General features: G+C 43.0%; 1 pseudogene; it reads left to right on the top strand.

Moving 5' to 3' along the window:
• The first annotated feature begins 825 nt into the window (after nucleotides 1-825).
• LOC109759455 (uncharacterized) lies at nucleotides 826-2,147 on the top strand (annotated as a pseudogene).
• Nucleotides 2,148-7,036: the final 4,889 nt, after the last annotated feature.

Consider the following 7,036-nt stretch of genomic DNA (forward strand, 5'->3'; position numbering starts at 1 on the left):
CTTATTGTTTTGTATAGATTTATTGATGATGATATTCTTCTTGTTCTAGTTTTAAATTTCGAAATGAACAAATAGCATTGTTCACCCTCACCAATTGACCTCGGAGTATATCTCATGTCCGAGTTGGCGGCCTGAAGAACCCTACCCTCAATCGATCCAACACAGTTCTCCACCGGGCCCAATCCTGGTCCATGATAACTGAAATTTTCTCCGTAGCGAGCATTGGCCTTAGTGCAAGTAACAATTTAAGTAAGAATATGTGGCCTGGTATACCTATGCACAATTGTGCAGCTAGCTTTGTCACATGGATTAACTATGATGACATATGAGTTCTTGTACTATAAAATCATACGTACATGCACTGATGCACACTGCATATATATGCAGAGACCACATAGATTTACATGTCACATAAACGCCTGCATTCCCCCACGTGTCCCTACAGTAGAGGACTGTAGTCCCTCGATCGACCGCAATAATGCCTTCATCATTCCCTCGCTAACTCTCCTTACTACGCACACCAACATCGCAGACAGCTACGTACCTACCTACCTACGGGTCGAGTTTGAGCTATGCTTAGCCCAGCCTGCCGCCCTGCGCGAAACGCTCGCAGTAGTGACGCAACAGTCGATGGCCAGACAGCGGGCCACCACCCACAGCGACGGACGACGCCATTGCTCAAAACTCAAATGCCTCGCTGCTCTCTGTAACCTAGCTATAGCATAGCACGCAGCAAAATCACTGGTAAAAACATACAAACAAAACGCGCGCGTACACATCGCACCCACACCCTATGCTAGCTCCACTAATAAATACCTAGCTGCCTAGCTAGCTCACCACTCCCATATCTTTCAGCTTCCTGTGCACCCCTTTCTCCATCACCAACCTTTGCTCTCCCTTCTTTCCCTTCCTGGCTGGGCCTTCCCACTAGACCAATTGATGGATCGATGCATATGCACATCAGTGGGAATGGACACACCATGCTGAGCTGAGCTTATATCAACATCGTTCGTATACCTATTACCTAGGTCACTTCCAATATAGTCGATCTCATATTTCTCATGTGAAAGAGAAGAGGAGAGTGCTCGACCAAGAGTGAAGCAACTGTAGTACCAGATCAAGAAGTAGATCTTGCTAGGAACATATAAAGTACTCAAGTGCAGGCAGCTACTAGCGCTACTGCACTCGCCAATGTTGCCTTACCACCCTAACCCTCACGGCTTCTGGATCTCCCGAGAACCACCCGCCGAGGTGCCAAACCCTGCCAGCGGCTTCGCCGTGGCGCCTCCCGCGCATCTGGACCATCAGATTCAGCACTACGACCACTTCTTCCCCGGCCACGGCAACCAGTTCAACTCCGAGACGCTGGAGGCGGTGCTCATGAGGCCGCGTCCGCCGGCTCCTCCTCCGGCGGAGATGCCGCCGGCTAACGAGGCAAGAACCGGCCGCAGTGCAGGCCGCCGGCACCGGACATGCCAGGGCGGAGGAGCGGCCGTTCAGGACGGACCGCCACAGCAAGATCCGGACGGCACAGGGCGTCCGGGACCGCCGGATGCGGCTCTCCCTCGACGTCGCGCGTGACTTCTTCGCGCTGCAGGACCAGCTCGGCTTCGACAAGGCCAGCAAGACGGTGGACTGGCTGCTCACCCAGTCCAAGCCAGCCATCGACCGCCTATCGTCCGAGTCCTCTCGGCTCAACGCCGCTAGAGCGGGAGAAGGATGGCATGTCGTCGCTATCATCGGTGGAGAGGGAAGGCCGCCGGCTCAAGGAGACGGAGCTGGCTGCCGGGTCGGGAAAGGGGGCAGCGGATGTGGAGAAAGCGATGAGGGCGAGGGGTGGTGGAACGTCGGTGCTCATGGAGCACAGACGCGAGATGAACGGCGGCCTCATGTCGGCTTCGATGACTGGTGGGGAGTACTACTACGACCTCGGCGAGATGATGTGCATCAACGCAGGAGAATGCGACGACGATGGCGAGTACGACGAAGACGGCGATTTCTTGGACGGTATGCAATACTAGTTCCAGCCTTCCAGGTACTAGCGATCGAGCAGCTTAATTAGGTCTTGATCTGCCGAGCGCATCATTGTCTTAGTTAATTATATTGCATGTGTACGGATCTACTACTCTCTTGGTACTATTTGCAAATCTCATGGTTTTGTTTTATGGTGCTATTTTTTCTTTGCTTTGAGGTGCCTCTTAAGATTTTCTTGAAGTCCATCGCTCTTTTTAATTTCATGCAACATCTGGCTTTCTTTCATGTCTTAATTTGGGGATTATTTTGTAAGATTTTGTTGAAGCTGATCATCTTAAGCTAGAGAGGGAGAAGCTAAATGGTTGGTTTGTTCACTGCGTTTATGCTCATAAGATGACAGTTTATGTAGATCAGCGAAGGTACTTGAGGTAAGGAGGATAGACAGAGCGTAGAAAAGTTCAGCACATGCAGTCAGCACTTTCATGATCAAACACAAGGGTATCAGGAAACCGTATGCAAATATATAAAGAATTCGTAGTGTTTAGCCTGTTTAGGTCTGTACCTTCTTGACCTAGAATAAATAAAGATGGTCTTCCTCGCAAATAAAATAAAATAAGGATTGCCTATTTTTGCTAAGTTGTACTTTCTTTCCTACACAAAAGCTTTGCATCAGTAAAAGAAAATAAGTTCCATTTGGATATATATGTAAGTAACTCACTGGCTCAGTGTCCCTATGAGCCTAGCTAACATATACTCCATTTGGATGGTGTATATGAGTTATTAGTTGCAGTCTACAAAGTACATGGTTATCTGGAATATCTTTCCAGAAGCAATCATTTGCAAGTACACATTGTTTTGGATGGTTAGCTGGAGTTATACAAGAGCACGACAAAAGGGATAAATATCAGATTCTAAGTTTAAAAGATTTAGGACTGAAAAAGTTGGAAGTACAGGGTTTAGTAACTAATACTTATGCAGTTCACAATCTTTATTTGTTTGATTTAGCTTCATTCGTCAACTGAAACTTAGTTTCATCCTAATGTAAATCAAGTTGATGTTGTGGCATCATCCATGATATATAGTATTCAGCTGCTAACATCATTACCAAAGGAGAATACCTTGCTATTTTCGTAATTATGACCCTGGTTTCGTGAAGCGAGGAATCTGAACCTGCTAACTATTAATTTCAGTTTGGAAACTGAAAGATATGATTTGTAGGGTTAATAGGGTCATGTAAACACCCATATATCCAAAATATTTTTCCTACATATAGTTTGATTAGATTCTAGCTGAACGCACTATTTGTTGCTTATGTTTGGAGGGTTTGACATCTAATTTGTTGAAAAAAAATATAATTGAGTAATATATACAACATTTTGAACATTCTACATTTTAAGCAAGTTAAACAATGACATGTACAATTAGCAAAAAACATGAGCACACTTACATGTGAACTTTTCATGTATTTCGTTAAATTAATTTAAAATAACTTACACATACATATATACATTTACAGTATATAATTCAGGATCAACAACTCCATAGAAAATTATACCAGATTCATATCCCAATAGGTAATATAATTGAAATATATACTTCTAATTCATCTAGAAAACATTTATCTAATTAAGGATATTTTTCATAGACTGGAGCTAAATCTCCTACTTATTTCCTAAAAAGTATTTCCAAACGCATCATGAATCCCAGCAAAGTGGTTTTGACAATTCATCTACCGTATTAAAAAAATGTGATTTACAATATTCATTGCTCTACATAAGTGTATCATGATGGATAAAAAGGTTGTGCATGTGCGATCAGGATGAGACTTTCTTTCGGCCATCAACCAAATCTAGCTCATAAGCATTCACGCAAGTACACGACTAATGTATATATGAGCTTTGTATTCGCTCATAGTGACTCGACACTTATATATATTGCACTCTTAAAGTATATACTCTCCTCTTTTGATATACCACATGTACAAATATAATAGGCTATATGTATCTCTTTATCATTTTCAATACTAATTCTAAAATGTCACAATTCTAGTATATTTGATGACATATTCATATGGAACATTGGGATTTACCTTGCACCATTTTCATGCACATAAAGGTGTATATAAAAGAATATTCAAAATATGGTTTCAAATGAAAGATTTAATGGTGTTTAGTCTGGAGTACTATTATATTGCTATTGGAATATGTGTTTAAAGTTATACCACATATCCGTTGGTAAATACATGACTTCCTAGAAAGCATGAAGCCAAGTTTGGCAAGTAATATATAAAAAGATCATGTCAGTAAGGCGGAACGAGTATTATTATATCTCCCATAAAATTACGTCTATTGACAAACCAAGTGAGTAAACGGGTTTGACATAGGCATATATATATTAGTACCATATACACATTGGAGTACACACTCCCATGAGTAGAATCTTTTTAGCTTTGTTTGGCATGTTGGAGTAGGATCCATATATATTGAAAAATGCCTACTTTTCTGATGAAAGTTGAAGATTTGATTTGACTATAAATATTTAAACATATATGCAAATGACTAAAATGGTAAATTTCCTTATTTTTTTGTCATAAGTCTTTTCGGCTAGGAGTGCAATAGCGTCCATGAAAAAACCACTTAAACTATATGATTACAATTGACTTAATTTATGATTCCGAGATATTTTAATAATAGTTGTAATATAGTCAACATAAAAAGCTTGAAAACATCTCATCATAGACCTTAACTAGATAATACCACATGTGTGTTGCTGCGGATATTGGTTGCAATACATTTCAATTATATTTGGTTGTCTGAAACATGAGAATTTGGATTAATAATATGAGAACTAAAACTAAAATACATATGCATGCTTTATTATATTTGATTATTTTATAGTTGTAAATTATTTATTGAATATAAGTAGCTTAGTAAAATGGGAATGGTTCAGCTTTGCATGTAGATGTGGGTCTTTTCCCATGCATTTTGCATGTTCAGGTCATGGTTGCCTGTTGTGACAAATAAGTTAATGGGGATCACATATCTAGTCATGTAGGATTAGTATTGTATACACATTTACCATAAATTCATGGAGCACATATTTTGATGGGAAATGTAAGTGTTTTACGACGTTGTCGGGGTCTTGCGATGATATTTTTATCGTCAATTTTGGTGCGAACATATTATATCACATAAAAATAGTAATACACACCATAACAATATGATTCTTGATAAATATACTAATTTTTGTTTGATATTTCTCATGTGAGTAATTTTTCTCCTAGCTTGTCAGAATTTTAGTTTCAGAAAAAGCAAAAGGATTTGTCATATTTTATTGATTAACAAGAAAAAAAGTAAAGGTATGTACATACAAAGGCGGTATGTAGCCAAATGTGTGGAATTACTCTCGTGGAATTACAACCCTGAGGCAAGATACCTAGCGGTGACCCAAAGGCCGCATGTTTGACCGATGTTGGAGAAGATGATCGTAGGCATTCTTGAATTGACTCTGGACTCTGGAGACACTCGCATTTCAGTCATTTGAAATTTCTCAAGAGACAAGCATAAGAATAGTGGACGTGGGCCTTGTGGCTTTCGTAGGGGTACGAAACGATTAACAACCTCATACTAGCACACTCATTAACCGAGCTGAGGTGATAACAAGGAGCGGGATCCAAGTCTTGTCGACCAAGCTAACCTTTGATCATGTGCAAAATTCTAGCAGTGTAGAGGGCATTGAAAGAGGAGGTAGGCCGTCGTTTCAGGGGGAGCGCTTACATAATTGGGGGACACCAAAAGTTGTCCAACCGGTTCTCAAATTCTTAGCCAATCGATTGTGCTTAGAACTTTGTTTGATGGTAAAATTTCTGAAAGTGTTTACATTTTGGATGCGAGTTTACTATCTACTCCTTCTGTCCATAAATGTAAGACGTTTTTGCTGTTTAAATGTAACTAGTATGTGCCCGCGTCCCATGCAGCACCAATGACGTACACACTACATTTCCTTCAAGAAAACACATACTGCATCACCCCGCTTAGTCCGCTACAGTACATACCCCTACGAGTTTACAATACGATCATGATCAGCAGCAGCAGTAGCCTTTCTTGATCTGATGACTGATGTTTTTTTTTTGAAATGGAGGTTGGGCCCCCGGCCTCTGCATCAATCGATGCATGCAGCCATCTTTATTAATTATTTCACAAAGGTCTGACAAGAAACATACATCAAATCGTCCGAAGCCACCACTCACACCTACAAAATCGATAATGAGGAGTGCTCTCACTCCCCATATCTACAACCAGTGTCGTCGCCGATCCATCCACATAACGTATCACGACTAACAACCGGTGCAGCAGACTTAAAGCGCACACCACCTACACACATTTTAGAAGCCGCCATCTTCATCGGACCACTGACCCATCTTCAGGAGATAAATCCGTATCCTCCTTGCCAGTCCGGACATCCATCGACGCCACCACGGCGCCCAACGGCGCCATCGCCCTGCGCTCGTCCGTCCAGACGCGAAGACTCTGGGAGAGCTGTCGTGCGTAGCACCTGCCAACCAGGCATGACTCAGCGAAGCACCTGTCGGCCAGGCATGACTTGACAACTCCACCGAAGCTCCGTGCAAGACGGAGCCGCTCCACCTCCTGCCTGTGTCTTCTAGCGCTACTCCACAAATGATGCTCCCCGAAGAGAAACGGCACCGCAATACCGCCATCGTCCGATCTGGAGAACCAGATCCTAGGGTTTCCCCCGAAGCAGTGCCCATCACCAGCAACCGTCAAGGACCCACACAGTGCCCACCACCACTCAGCCCTCAAGGCGACGCCTTCAGGAAGGTCACGGCGTCAAGGATGCCGCCGCCGCCCACCGGAGTTAGGGTTTTCACCCGAGAGCCGGAGAGGGGGGAAATGCAGGAGCAAACATAGACCGACATCTCCAAGAAGAAAAGCGGCGCCCTTGAGCGTCGTCGTCGGCGCGGCCGACCGGGGCCAACCAAGGGATTTCCCCCAATCTGGATCTCCTCCATCAGCTTCACCCGCGGCCAGGGTCCCGGCAA

Source organism: Aegilops tauschii, chromosome 5, assembly GCF_002575655.3.
Source record: "Aegilops tauschii subsp. strangulata cultivar AL8/78 chromosome 5, Aet v6.0, whole genome shotgun sequence".
Classification (NCBI taxonomy): domain Eukaryota; kingdom Viridiplantae; phylum Streptophyta; class Magnoliopsida; order Poales; family Poaceae; genus Aegilops; species Aegilops tauschii.